Consider the following 12,870-nt stretch of genomic DNA (forward strand, 5'->3'; position numbering starts at 1 on the left):
CGGCTGCGGGGACCTCCCAAGGAGGGGCCGCCGCGGGGCGGGAAGCGGGGAAGCGGAAAAGCGGAGACACAGCCCCGAGGGGGGCAGACGGGATCACCGCAGCTCCCAGGGGAAGGGGCGCGAAGGCGACGCAGGTCGCTCGCCGCAGCAAGGCGGCGGCTTGCCGCCCTCCCCCCTCGCAACCGCCCGCCGCCGCCCCAGAGCCCGCCCCGCGGCCAGGCCGCGGCGGGCGGGCGGGCCGTGGCAGCTGATTGACAGGCGCCGCGGCCCACCCGGAGGGCGGTGGCGGCGGGGGCCACCTATCAGGGGCGGCGGGCGGGCGGGCGGCCGTTGAGCGGCGGGTGGGCGGGGCCCAGGGCCTGGGCGTGTGCCGCGGCCGCCGGCGGGGCGCGCTCCCGGTCGGCTCGGCTGGGTTCCCCCCGCACGCACATTGTCCGGGCGGCGGCGGCGACGGCAGAGCGCCCCGGCGCCCGGTGCCAATGCGGGGCGGGCGCGGCACACCGGGGGCGCCTCCACCACCGCGGTGGAAACTTCACCTCGCCGCCGGGCCGGCGCGCGGCTGAAGCCCCTGGCGGGGCCGGGCCGGGCGGGGGGCGGGGGGTTCTCCCTGTCTTGGTTGATTTTTCCTCCCTTGGAAGAAAAAGCAAAGAATATTCTTATCCCGCTTTAAACTTCCGCGCCCCCGCTCTCCGGAACGCGCATCCCGCCCGGCGCGGTGGACGAGAGGGTGAGTGACTGCCGGGGACCGGGCTGGTGCTGGGGGGGTGGGACGCGCCGTCGTGGGAGGGGTGGGGGGCAGCACCCACTGGTTTGGCGGGGGCGGGGTGGCAGCGTCCCCGCCACCTGTTAGCGGGGCGGCTGCAGCCCCCCACCCCTCACGCCCCCCCTCGAGAAGTTCGTACCCCCGCAGTGCCGGGGGTGCCCCCCGCCATATCCCGGGGGGGCAGAGGGGATGGAGGCAGGGAGCCCCGGCCCGGTGGGCGGTGGCGCGGACCCACCTGCTCGCCTGCCCGCGCCATGACTCTGCTCCCTGGGCGCTGCCTGCCCGGGGCCGCCCAGGTGGGGGGCAGTGGGGCTCCACCGACCCGCGGCCTCTGCACCCCTTCTGCCCTCCATCCCCTGCCCTCCTCCTGCCCCCCCTTTGCACTCCTCACCTTCCCCGCCCCCCCCCGCGAAGCTGCAGCCCCTTTTCCTTGCCCCCCTTCCCCTCCCATTCACCCCCACATCCCCAAGCTGCAGCCCTCTCTGCCCCCTCTCCCTCCTCTTCCTTTTATCCCCAGTTTGCAGCCCCTTGCACCCGCCTTCCCTCATCCTCTTACGTCCCCCACCTCGCCCCTGTGATGCTCCCAAGGGACTCCCCTCCCTTTGCCAAAACAGGTGCCCGCCAGGCCTCGGCTGCCCCCCATCAGAGCTGCACCCCCCAGGAGAGACCAGCTTCAGGGCAGTGCCAGATGTCGCAGGCCAGGGGTGAGGCGCAAGACGGGGTGCGCAGGTGGCGGAGGCGCAGGTTCGTGCATCAGTGAGCGAGGTCCCCCTGTTCTTGCGTGCGTGCGGCTCTGCGGAGCTGGTGGCACCTCCCTTCCTTCCCAGGGACGCTCGCCCCCGGGGTCTGCGGCCTGCCGAGGCTGCTTGCACCCTGCCTGCTGTGCAAGAACATCACGGGGTCTGGGGGTGCGACCCCTTTGCCCCAAGTGGGAGCAGGTGCGTCTGGTGGCTCGCTCAGCCCATATGGGTCCCGGTTGGGGGTGCATTTTAATTGCCTCGAGCGGTGGAGCGTGCGTGGAGACAAAAGGGCTGATGAGGAATCGGAGAGGACTGGCAAACTCTGGAGTGGCTGGAGAAATGCTTAGGACAGCCAGAAGCAGGACAGTGCAGCATTGACAATTCCAATGAGCGAAGTCACGTCTCTAGCCTGCGCTGTGCAGAGTTGCTCCTGGGTAGGTCTTTGAGATGCAGAAGAGGTGCACGCTCCTAAGTGAGGCTTTGTCGCGATGAACCCCAGTCTGGTTGGGATGGGTAGGTTGTACAGACTGGAGCAGGAGCTGGTTTTGAACGGAGGAAAAAGCACATGAAGCTTTGTGCGGGTTCAACTAAAGAGTTGCTAGAGGGTTGTTTGGTGGGCGTTGGTTTCTCCTGGTCAGAACTACTAATGTGTTTATCCTTGCGGAGCTCCAGAGTATTTTGATTTTTGCAGCTGGTGATTTGCGTGATTTTCCCATGTGTTTGTAACACAGCCATGACTTTGAATCCATGTGTTTTTCCCGTCTGTGTGTCTGGTCCTTTCCTTCTCCTCGTCAGACGTTTTCCCTGTGTGATTAATAATGTGCCAACTGCTTCATTTCAGCACCGGGGAGGCCAATGCTGATTGATTTCCCTGTTCCGTCTTCTCGGTGGGTCTGGAGGCTGATGGGTGTTATCACTGCAGAAAAGTCTGCTTTAGGGTGGGAACTGTCAGCGTGGTTTGTTTTTTTTTTTTTTTTGTCTCAGTAAACCTCTTATTTCTTTTAATTAAAAAGAGATGAAGTATGCATGGTAATACTCTCCATGTTTACATAAAAATGATCTTATGATTAGCAATAATTACCTCAGTTTGGGATATCGCTGTAATATTTGAACAGGACTTAGGACCTGAGGGACACTTTTCTGGCCCCAAGGAGTTACCCTTGCTGTGGTTCCCTCCTACGGTGAGTTTGGTTCTTGGCTGCCATCAGTGGTGAAGGCAGAGCAGCGGTGGCAGTAACCTCGGGTTTCTCTGATGTCGCCTAGAAGGCCATGGCTACGGTTTCCTCTTCGAGTCCAGTGCAGCTTCACGGGGCTCCCTGGCAGACCTGCCACCGGGTATGTGGAGATGGTCTGCCTTCATGGCTTTCACCCTGTCATCTGAGGACTCTCAAAGGGGGCTCCCTTGCTATTGGGTTGGGCCAGAGACAGGGGAAAAAAAAAACAGACTGAAAAACTGCCAGCTGACCTTTTTTTGTTTTTTTTTCCTAATTCTCCTAGGGAGGTTTGGAAAAGGCTGCTGGTACTTGGGAGGCTTTTTCCCCTGTGAGAGCAGAGGTCCTGAGGCATCCTTGTCCACGTGACCATCTTCCACCTAACTTCCCTTCCCTTTAAGAAGAGCAAAGCTCAGCTCACAAATGTAAATGTTTGCTTCCAGGGTGGAGATGGCACCTACTGCCCCACCTCCTGCTGCTGGTGCACCCCAAATTTACCTTCCTCTTAGGCTGCTCTTGGAGCTCCCCAGGTTTTCTTGCGGTAAAAAAGCTTTAAGGAGTAAAAGAGTTGAATATGGGGGAAATATTCAACACGTAAAACCTAAGACAAAAAGTACTGCCTGTAGAAAGGGGTTCTTTGTGGGAGGGTGATGAAAGCAAGGGTCAGAAATGTCTCATCTCCTGTCTTTCAGGATGTTTTATGCTGCTGTGTTTTTTTTGTTGGTCTACAAAAAATGAAGTGATTGTGCTCCAAGCACTCTTTATCTAGCTGTAATTTATTATCAGCTTACTATTTTAACATTTTTGAAGTGTAAACTTGCAACCACAGCTTATTAAGCAGCAGATAAAAATGTTGAATATATTTGAATTTTACCTGTATTAATCTATTAATGTATTTATGAAATGATATTTGATTAGCTCCATAGCTGGCTGAAGACTACAAAAGAGTATTAATCAAACAAATTATTTGGCAAATGCGGATGAGATTAAACAAATGATCTATTTGCCAACACCCATTCAGCTGCTCTGCCATGGCACGTTCTTCTTTCTCTTATCTTTCTCTTCCAGTTTTCATTCCACTTTTTCATGGTTTATCTTTTCCTGAACTGTCCTCAGTATCTGTTTCGTTTAGTTTTTTCTTTCCCTGTATTATTCTTTATCTGTTGTGTCATGGTTTTCCTTTCATTCTTTCTTCTGCCTCTTTTTTTCAACCTCTCTTTCCATGCTTTTTGAGTCTAAATTAGCCAGTTTTCTTCTTCTCCACCTTCCTGGTGGAGATTTGTCTTGAACACTTCATAGCCAGCTCAACTACACCTGGTATATGTTTAAACCCATTAAAATGTAAAACTAAACCCAAACTGCATGTGAGTATGAAGGTGTTTGCTCAGTGGTAATGCTTCTCTACCTCTCCATGGATTTTCTGGCTGTTGCAGGAAAGGTGTTCCTGCAATTCTGGAAGTTTTTCTCAGTTCTTGTTTTCACTTGTGCTTTCCTTAAGCCTTTTTTTTTTTTTTAAGGTGGGTTTGACTTTGTATCCTAAGAGAACAACTAGGATCAAATGGCAGACCTTGCGTTGTTCATTGTTTGTGTATCTGTATGCAACCTGCTTCCATCTGCTGCCCGACCAAGCCCAGCCTCCCCACCAGGCAGTCCTGCTTTCCTCCTGGCATCATCCTTTCTCCCCTCTGGGGTGACATCCCAAAAAACAGCAAAAAGAATGAGTGCTCTGAAGGTTTTCTAGCTTAACCGTTACTTTTGGAGTCTGTGTGAGTGTCAAGTTGATGAGGGTAAGTAGCAAGAGGTGGACGGGTTATCATGCATGACCAAGCAGTCACCATATTAAACTTAGATCTGGTATTCAAGGATCAAAGTCTCTTAAAAATTGAAGCGGTGTTATGGAGAAGACTTGTTGGGTTTTTTTGGGTTTGTTTGTTTTGTTTTGTTTTGGTTTTGTTGTTGTTCTTTTTCCCCCTGGATTAAATCTATGGGGGGATATTCTCAAAGCAACACAATGAAAGGAATAGAAAATGTTGTATTTCAGGGGAGGAAATTTGCTATGTCTTGGCAATAAAGCTCAGGCAGTCCAGAGGAGTGTGATGGGAGTGCTCGGAGTGCGTGATTCGCCTCCGCTGATGGTTGCAGTGATGTTGCTGCAGTGAATGAGCTAAGCCATGTATGTCATAGCTGTCTGCTTTAAGTACTGAGAGCTACGTGATGATGCCCTCTCGTACCTGAGAGAAAAGGTCTCTGCTGTACTGAATTTAACAGTTACACTGCTGCTGTAAGTCTTGTGAAATGTTTTGGATAACACTCCGGTGCACTGACACAGCGAGCAATCCAGGCAGCACGTCGTTGCGAAGCAAAATTGATTGGGGAGAATGGGGCCAGGAGGAATATTCTTTTGCAGTTAATTATTTACTGTAGGGAGAGAGGGAAGCTGATGATGTTTGGTTTATAATTACAGATATCCAGAGGAAAATGCTTCAAGATGATCTGCTTTGTTCGGTGTGTTTTCACCTATTTCTTGTTCTCTTTGTAATGTGAGACCAGCACTGTTTAATTACTGGTTCAGCAAAAGCAAAACTTCATTATCAACTTCTCAGTGCGTGAATATAGTTTTACAGCTTGCTGTGTGTGACACAGAATGACCTGAATGCCTACAGAGGGAATAGTCTTTCTCTGCTCACTGTCTTAATGCACGACCTGCCCCTGGTGCCCATCTGACAGCAGCGTGGGCTCTTAGCACAGACACAAGCTGTTCTGAAAGGTGCCTTTGCGGTTAAAGTGCAGGACCGTGCACCCAGGAGTCCTGACTCCCTCTGTGGTCTTAGCTGAGCTGGTTGCCTTATCTCACTGGGCTCTTTTCTACTGCAGGAGTGATACCGACCCAGCAGATATCCAGCCTGTCTGCTAGAAGGGTAGGACGTCCGGGGTGAGGGGCACTGGGATAACGCAGAGGCAGCGGCAGCCCAGGTGCTTGCGTAATACAGTGCTGTGGGCCAGACTATAAGTGGATTCTTCCTTTTGCATAGCTAAACCCATTATAGATCAGACTGCTCGTATGTAAGTTAAATTCAAGAGCTGGTGGAGCTGAGTTTATATGCGTATGTGTGGGAGCAGTAACTTGATGAATACAAAAAAAGAGAGATTGCTGCAATGTCTCTGGGAAGATGCCCATATGTCTTTTGCTTGTTTAGCATCCTTGAGAGAACAGCAGAAATGAGGGAGAAGCTGTGGCCTGTGAAACGAAGAGAACGTCCGCCTCTTGCTGGGAGGAGGAGATGAGCAAGATCTAAAAAGCCAGGGAGTAGGAGTGAAATGAGAGATGTGGGTGTGCACAGTGGGGTCTGCTCTGGGCTCCCCTTTTCTCCCTGGGTGAGGCTCTGCAGGAAGAGAAGCGAGGAGGAGATCAGTGGAAAAAGGCATTGTGGAGGCTGCCGTTGCGCAAGGTGGAGCGCAACCCGTTCAGGCTGAATTGGAGCGTGGCCGGCCGGCAGCAGGAGTGCAAGGAATTGTCTCCCCTGGGAAAAGCAGACCAGTGAAAAATCTCCAAAGGAGAGTCTGGCTAGCAAGTGCTTGTGCCCCATGCAAGCAGAGATCTTGTTTAGAGACTTGCTGAGAAGTGAGCTCTGTTCGTCAGTGGTTTGTTGGGGTAACAGGCTGCCGTTGTGTAGGCTTGCTCTAGTATTAGTGTTGAGCCTGCTCTGCTGCTCCGCGCTGTCTTCAGCAGTTCTGTGGCTTGCGTCCAGCTCTGTTCAGCCTGCTCCAAACCATGCGTATAGAATAAGGTTGAATGTATGAAATTGGCGTCTGCAAATGATGCATTTCATCCCGTGTCCTACCCCAGCTTGCCAGTGCAGCAGCCAGAGTCACTTTTCCATTGTCTCTACTTGGATCTATCCATGTCTGTTGATGCAGTGGCTCATTTTGGGTCCCACCGTGTTAGGCTCCTGCTGTGAGCAGCGTGGCTCTCTCCTTTGTAGACCCAGCAAATGCCGGTGAAAGCAGGAGGTACCTCCTGCCCGTGCACACATGTGTGCCCACAGACCCCTTGCCTCCCCCGCTTGTGTGCAGAGGCTGTGTATATAAGCTTATGTATAACCTTGGTCATGCAAGGTTTCTCCCAGTCTTGTTTCCCCCAGTCTTGTTTCCCCCGGCCTTTTCCTGATTTGCATGATATTGTATGAGGCCAGGCAGCTTTTTCTGGAGGGCTTGTCCCACTTTCCATGCAAGCAGCCTTGGGCAAATGGTCTGCTCCCTGACCCGCTTCGACAGGCGTGTGCCGGCTTCTTGCTCTGCTGATGTGGGAGGGGGTGTGAGGATAAGTGCTGGGGGGTTAGGCAGGGGGAGGACGTTGCTGTGGCAGTTGGTCCCATCTGGCAGTCAGTCTAGCTGCTGATGGATGAAGAAGTACACGCAAATCCCTGCTCTGCTTTCTGCCTCATCGTTCCACTGGGGGACATGGTGGCTGTGACTTGCACTTGAGTGTGAAGTTCAGATGTCTGTCCTCCATCCTGCTGTACTCAGTCGCAGCTGACAACTCTCTGACTATTCTGGTGACCCCCATGAATTTCCAAACATCAAGGTATTCATTCTCAAAACACACAGGCGCTGGAAAGAAGTGACCACCATGACTATGGTGAAAGTGGGAAATAGATGTGAGAGAGTCAGACCTAGGTCTGGAAAAGCGCTTCTGCTCCTGCTTTTCTGCAGAAGCAAGCAGGCTGCGTGCTGGTGTGGCTCCTAGTCACAGGGGCGTGTGCAGAGTCTCACTGGGTCTGTGACAGAGCAGGGAGGTGGATGGACAAGGGTGGAGATCTCTTCGCTGATCCCTGTACCATCTGGTACAGTTGGTACAATTATACCATGGTTCCTTGTGCATAAGGGACGAAAGCCACAGTACTCGTCCCAGAAAGCCACCGCAGAGGAAGGTTCCATGTGCAGATGATCTGCATGGGGCTGTTGAGCAGGCACAGTGATAAGAGACAATCAGTTGACGTTGGACTGGGAGGTCCACCAGCTGGCTGCCTTGTGAATGTTGCTGTTTCCCTGCTGACCATGCTGACTTGTGACAGGCTGCTGACTTGTGACAGGAGGATGCTTTGGAGCACACAAGTTTTCTTAAACCAGACAGTGGTTATTTAGAGCTGCAGCTAAGTGCTTTTTGTGGGCATACCACTGCAGATTAACTTTGGCCTCCAAGAGATTGGTTTGGTACCACCCCTACCACAAACTACAGGATTTTAGGGCTGATCCTAGACAGTGTCGTCGTAAGCCCACCTCAGTCCTCCTGCCATGGGGGGCTATAGCAGCCCGCATCAGCAGCCCTTCAGCGTGGGTCTAACAAGGCAATGCCTCAGTGGGATGAGAGCAGTTCTCCCTATTTTGTAGCAGGTAAATACAAATAGGAAGAAGATGGCCTTTCTTGTCTGGTTGCAGCAAGCACTGTCACGGTTTTCTTCTTGAGGTAATTTCCTATCTGCCATCCATCAAGAATTTGGACAGTTGTCCTGCAAGGAGGAAAACTAGGACTTTCAGACCCTGAATAACATTTGCTTAATAATTAGTCATCTGATCCCCACAATTATTGTACCTGATTATCAGAGGCCAGACAAGAGTCCTCTGCTCCACGTTCCTTCCCCAATGAACATGTTAGTCTGTATGAGTAAGAGAGAATACTTCCTCCACATCAGTTTACACCTTTGCTTTTCATTTTCTTCTGCGGGGTACATCCCAAGCAGCCACCCTTTTCCAACCTGTGAAGTGTCCAGGCCTGCTGCTCCTCAAACCTGTGCTCCAAGTGACAAGTTCTGACTGTGGAAATTATGTTAATCTGTGAGTTTCTCTTTCTTCTTCCCAACATTTGGTAGATACGATCACTCTTACTGCTTGGGGGTAATGTGTCCCTATGCCAAGTATCTACCAGTGCCTATAACCAGGACAGACACTGGGCAGAGAAAGGAGAGATGTTACTATGGCCTCTTGTTCTACAGCTGGACAACTGAGGAGTGGAAATCCACATTAACAGGAGCAGCCTGGAGAAGAACAGAAATTGTTGTCCTAGTCCAGTGCTTTGACTGCAAGATCAACTTCCCCTTTCCTTTGGTAACTGATGAGCGTCAAAAGATTCAGCACCAGAGTGTTGATGTGTTTCTAATCTGATTTTCTGATGAGTGAAATGCTTTCTCATCACAATGAACCCTGAGAAGGTAGGATTTTGTTTCTTTTTATTGTTTCAGACAAGATTGTCTTGTCTGTTGTTTTAATGTTTTAGGTATCCGGTCTTAAAAGTGATGTGAGTGGAGGGCTGGAATAGCAGTCCTTTCCATGTAAGTCTTCCAGGCTGTAAGTGGGGCTTGTGTCTGCAGAAATGGATAGATATCCTGTGGTAAAACTGAGTGTCTTGGTTTGCTGTAGGTTGGAAAAACAGTAAGGAAATTTGGGCTGTTGGAAAGAGATGTAGCCCTCTGGATGAGGATTGATTTAAAAGCCAGAGGGCTTTAGGATCTTGGTTCGTGTTGGCAGCAGATGATTGCAAAACAAGCCATCGCCCTTTTGGTTACCTGCACTGAGCCACTTTTTGTGGAAAGATCTAAAAAAATAAGATGTGATTAACTGATGAAGTCCTTGAGGATAAAAAAAACTTCCTGAAGGGAAAAAAAAAAGAAAGTAGACTTCTTCAAGAAGCAAAAAAGCCCTTTACTTTTTCCTCAAAGCGGTTTCCGAGGCACCTAATCTAATCTTTCCAAAACAATTCTCTGGCAGCCAGGGCTCACATATTTTATAAAACACTGTAGAAAGGAATGTATTGCGACAGTTTAATTTGTTGCTGAAATACGGTCACCTCTGGGGTAATTCAGAGCAACTGTGGAGTGGATGGATGATAAACCTGCTCAGGAGGGGAGGTGAGTGAAGGGAGGCTGCTCAGATGAAACTGCTGATGGAAGATGCCCCTGCAGAAGTATAATTCCTGGAATTTAGGTTCATCTTCTTCCTCCTTTGACTGTAATGGAGCTGTAGCCTGTTCACCTCTTCTGAACAGGGCAGTTGTTGCTGAGTCCTTGTGCTGGCTGTGGCAGCAAGGAAGGTTTTGGTTGTGGTTTTTCCAGGCAAGTGGGTAGGGAAGACCCTGTGATACTGGCCAGCTTTGGAGATTAAATCGATGCAGAAGAAAAAGTGGAAGATTACAGCACGTAAGGTACTAGTCCCTGTACCTTCTGGTCCCTGGTTGGGGACTTCTAAAGGCCCAGGGCAGTAAGCTGGATATTGCAGTCACCAATTCATGGGTGCAAATTGGGCTGTTGTTGTGGCTTTGTTCTGAACTACTAAAGCTGGTCTGCAATCTCTACCATTTTAAAGAGAAAACAAGGCAATTGCAGGACACTCTTGAGAAGACAAAGGAAAGTCTGCCTGAGTTTTAGAGGAAGATGTGCAATTTGAAAAGAAAGAAGTGCACAGTTGCTTCTGTAGCCCTCTTTAGGGTCCTCGGGAAGAAAGTTGTCTGAAATGTGCTCCTTGTGAAGAGGTGGGAAGCTGAGTGCCTGGCAGAGGGCTGGGCTTTTTAAGAGCATGCTATGAAGTACATGGTTTTTGGCAAGCCCTGCAATTGCATTGCAACAGAGTTACCAGGTCTAGTACAAATTCTGCTGAAGCTGGTTGAACTATGTTGACTGCCATGACCATGGGCTGGCTGGCAGTGCAGCATCTCTCAGGTCAGTTCAGGTTTTCATCTCCTTTATTTCAAAGTCTGCATCTAGAGTGAGGTTATTCAATTTGCAGCTTAGAGGAACTTCAGAATAAATCCCAGGGGAAGAGATACAGGGAAAAACAAACAAACCCCACCACCGACAAACCAGATCACAGTAATCAAATAGCTCCTGCTATGGAACTGGGATGTGACTGGCAGCCGATGCATGGAGGTGGACAACCACCAGTAACACTTTCTCAACGTGGCTTGCTCTGCGGGTGCAATGGAAGCAAGTACCTGTTGGGATTAGGATGCAAAGAGGTAATGCTGAAAATCTGAGACAGGAGCCTGCAAATTCAGTGACAATTGTACGCCGAGGTGGAAGAAAAATCTCTGCCACCAGTAAGTCAGTCACCCTTTCAGGGACCTCATTTCAAGTTGTTGTCTTCTGAACCCTTCAGTTTAGTCCCAGTGTGGGTAGATGTTGTGCAATCTCTTCCATGCTTTCTTTTTTTTTTTTCCCTGTTGGATTTGAGGGCCCTTTGTAATAATTTATTCCTCATTCATCCTGTTGTCAGTGAAGTTATTCTGCCTGCAATCCCTGTTTGAGCTTAATTTCCTTGTTTTCTGTAGCATGAGGTCTGATGGCTTCACAAATCTTAGAATAACTCCTCAGTCTCCCCCCAGCCAGCCTAGCAGCACGACAGCGCCATTTAATGTGTGCCGTCTTCTTTGGCTTCCTGCCCCTAGACTTATTATTTTGCATTTGTCTGCTTCAAGCTCCAGTGTTGCCTGCCCCAAAGGATCTTGTATCAGAAGTCATGAAAAAGAGAAGAATCCTCAAGGCTGGTCTGTAAATCCCAAATCTCTCTGCTAGAAATGTGTAGTTCGAGTGCTCTGTCCTTTCCTCTGCCATGCCCTCCCCAGCCCTGCTGTGTGCGTGCATCCCTCCCTGCCTGTCCTGGTGCCTTGCATGCTCTCTGGGCAATGCTGTTCTCACGCCACAAAGCATTTGGTGCTTGGGACGTTTCCCTTTCTTCTCCTGCTGACACAGAGGCAGGTCAAGACCTGCAGCTCTGCCTTCTTTTCAGCCAGCCCTCAAAATTACTTGGATCCACTTGGAATAGTTACAGGGAAAATATTGTGAAGTTTTCTTGGTGGTAGATATTTCAGGGCATCTAGCACTTGAAGTGTAGCATTAAGCTTTGGGCGTTGGGGACTGGAAGTGCTTTTGTGTTAGGTGCAGTGTGAGATAGCTTGTAAGCTTTTCAGAGAGGGACTAAGTGCAAGATGGGGAATGTCAGGGTGCAATTCATCTTCCAGATGTTGACATATAACATCCCAGCCACTTACCCTCAGCACCCCTATATAGGCAGTGGAGGAAACGAGCACCTTCATCTCATCCTAATGCAGTTAGATATCCAAAACAGGTCAGTTAGATTGTGCCTGTTTCTTCTCATTGATGAGAAAGAGGCTCTGGATGATGGGCTCCCATGGAGACATTTGTGTTGTAGGTGAGATGAATCCCACCTACACTAGCTACATTGAGCAGGTTGAGTAGCACAAAAAGAGCAAGACAGTGTTGAATCTCATTTCTCCTTGTCTTAGCTGTGTGCTGTCTCATTTGGTAAACTTATGTCTTTTCCTTTGCTCAAGAAGCTACCCTTCGTTTTGGTTCTTTGCTGGCCAAGAGCTGGAGGGATGTCATCCAAACAACAACTGGAAGACAGAATTGAACATCTCTCAGAGGTGCTTCTAGAAAAGGTGCTAGGACAGAGCTCCAAGCCTGTCCCAGCTCTGGATCAAGGGGCACTTTGACAAGTGAAGGCAGAAAGCAAAGGTAGGAATGGGCCAGTTTTGTCCCTATTTCATCTTTTCATACAGAGGCCAGGCAGCTGCTAGCATAGGTCTGGGATTACTTGGATACTTCTCAGGAGCTCCTGACCTTGTGCGTGTGCCCAAACAGCAGTCCGATTGTATTGCAGCAGGGAAGGACATGAGACCTCTAGATTTGGAGCTGAGACAGGGCATGGGGACTTGAGATTGTGGATTAGCAGGTGGTAGCAGCAGCAGATCTGTGGTGCCTCTACAAGGGCTGCACATCTGGGTGTTCCAGGCTTGGTGGGTAAAACCCTTTCTGTTAGGGGAAAAAGCTTTTTCCTAACACTGAAGTGCTATTAAATGCAGTAATGGGGCTTTGGGGGTGATGGAGCCAATTTCTGTAGTTTTGTGTCCAACTTGAGCGGAACCTTCATGGTTGCTTTGAAGACCCTGGCGTGGTCAGCGGGGAGCAGGTTGGAGGAGACCTCAAGCTCTTCTTGAAAGGACTGGAACAACAAAGCTGAGCTAACTGGAAGGAATAAAGCCTGGTAGCCTGGGGAGGATTTTCTTGACTGGCTGAGTTTCCCCTTTGATTGGGAGCACTTGTTCCATCATGCCTTCTACTGGGGAAGAATTAGCCCAGTGGCA

The 12,870-nt window shown here is 50.3% G+C and overlaps 1 protein-coding gene across 1 annotated transcript in view; it reads left to right on the plus strand.

The window, feature by feature from the left end:
• The first annotated feature begins 389 nt into the window (after window positions 1-389).
• HRAS (HRas proto-oncogene, GTPase) overlaps window positions 390-12,870 on the plus strand; it is a 41,798-nt gene continuing 29,317 nt past the window's right edge. The window contains exon 1 of the mRNA XM_086748797.1: window positions 390-727. The gene's annotated coding sequence lies outside the window, so the exon portion shown is untranslated. The remainder of the gene's footprint in view (window positions 728-12,870) is intronic.

This window comes from Chlamydotis macqueenii, chromosome 5 (genome assembly GCF_036417535.1).
Source record: "Chlamydotis macqueenii isolate bChlMac1 chromosome 5, bChlMac1.mat, whole genome shotgun sequence".
NCBI classification, from domain to species: Eukaryota; Metazoa; Chordata; class Aves; order Otidiformes; family Otididae; genus Chlamydotis; species Chlamydotis macqueenii.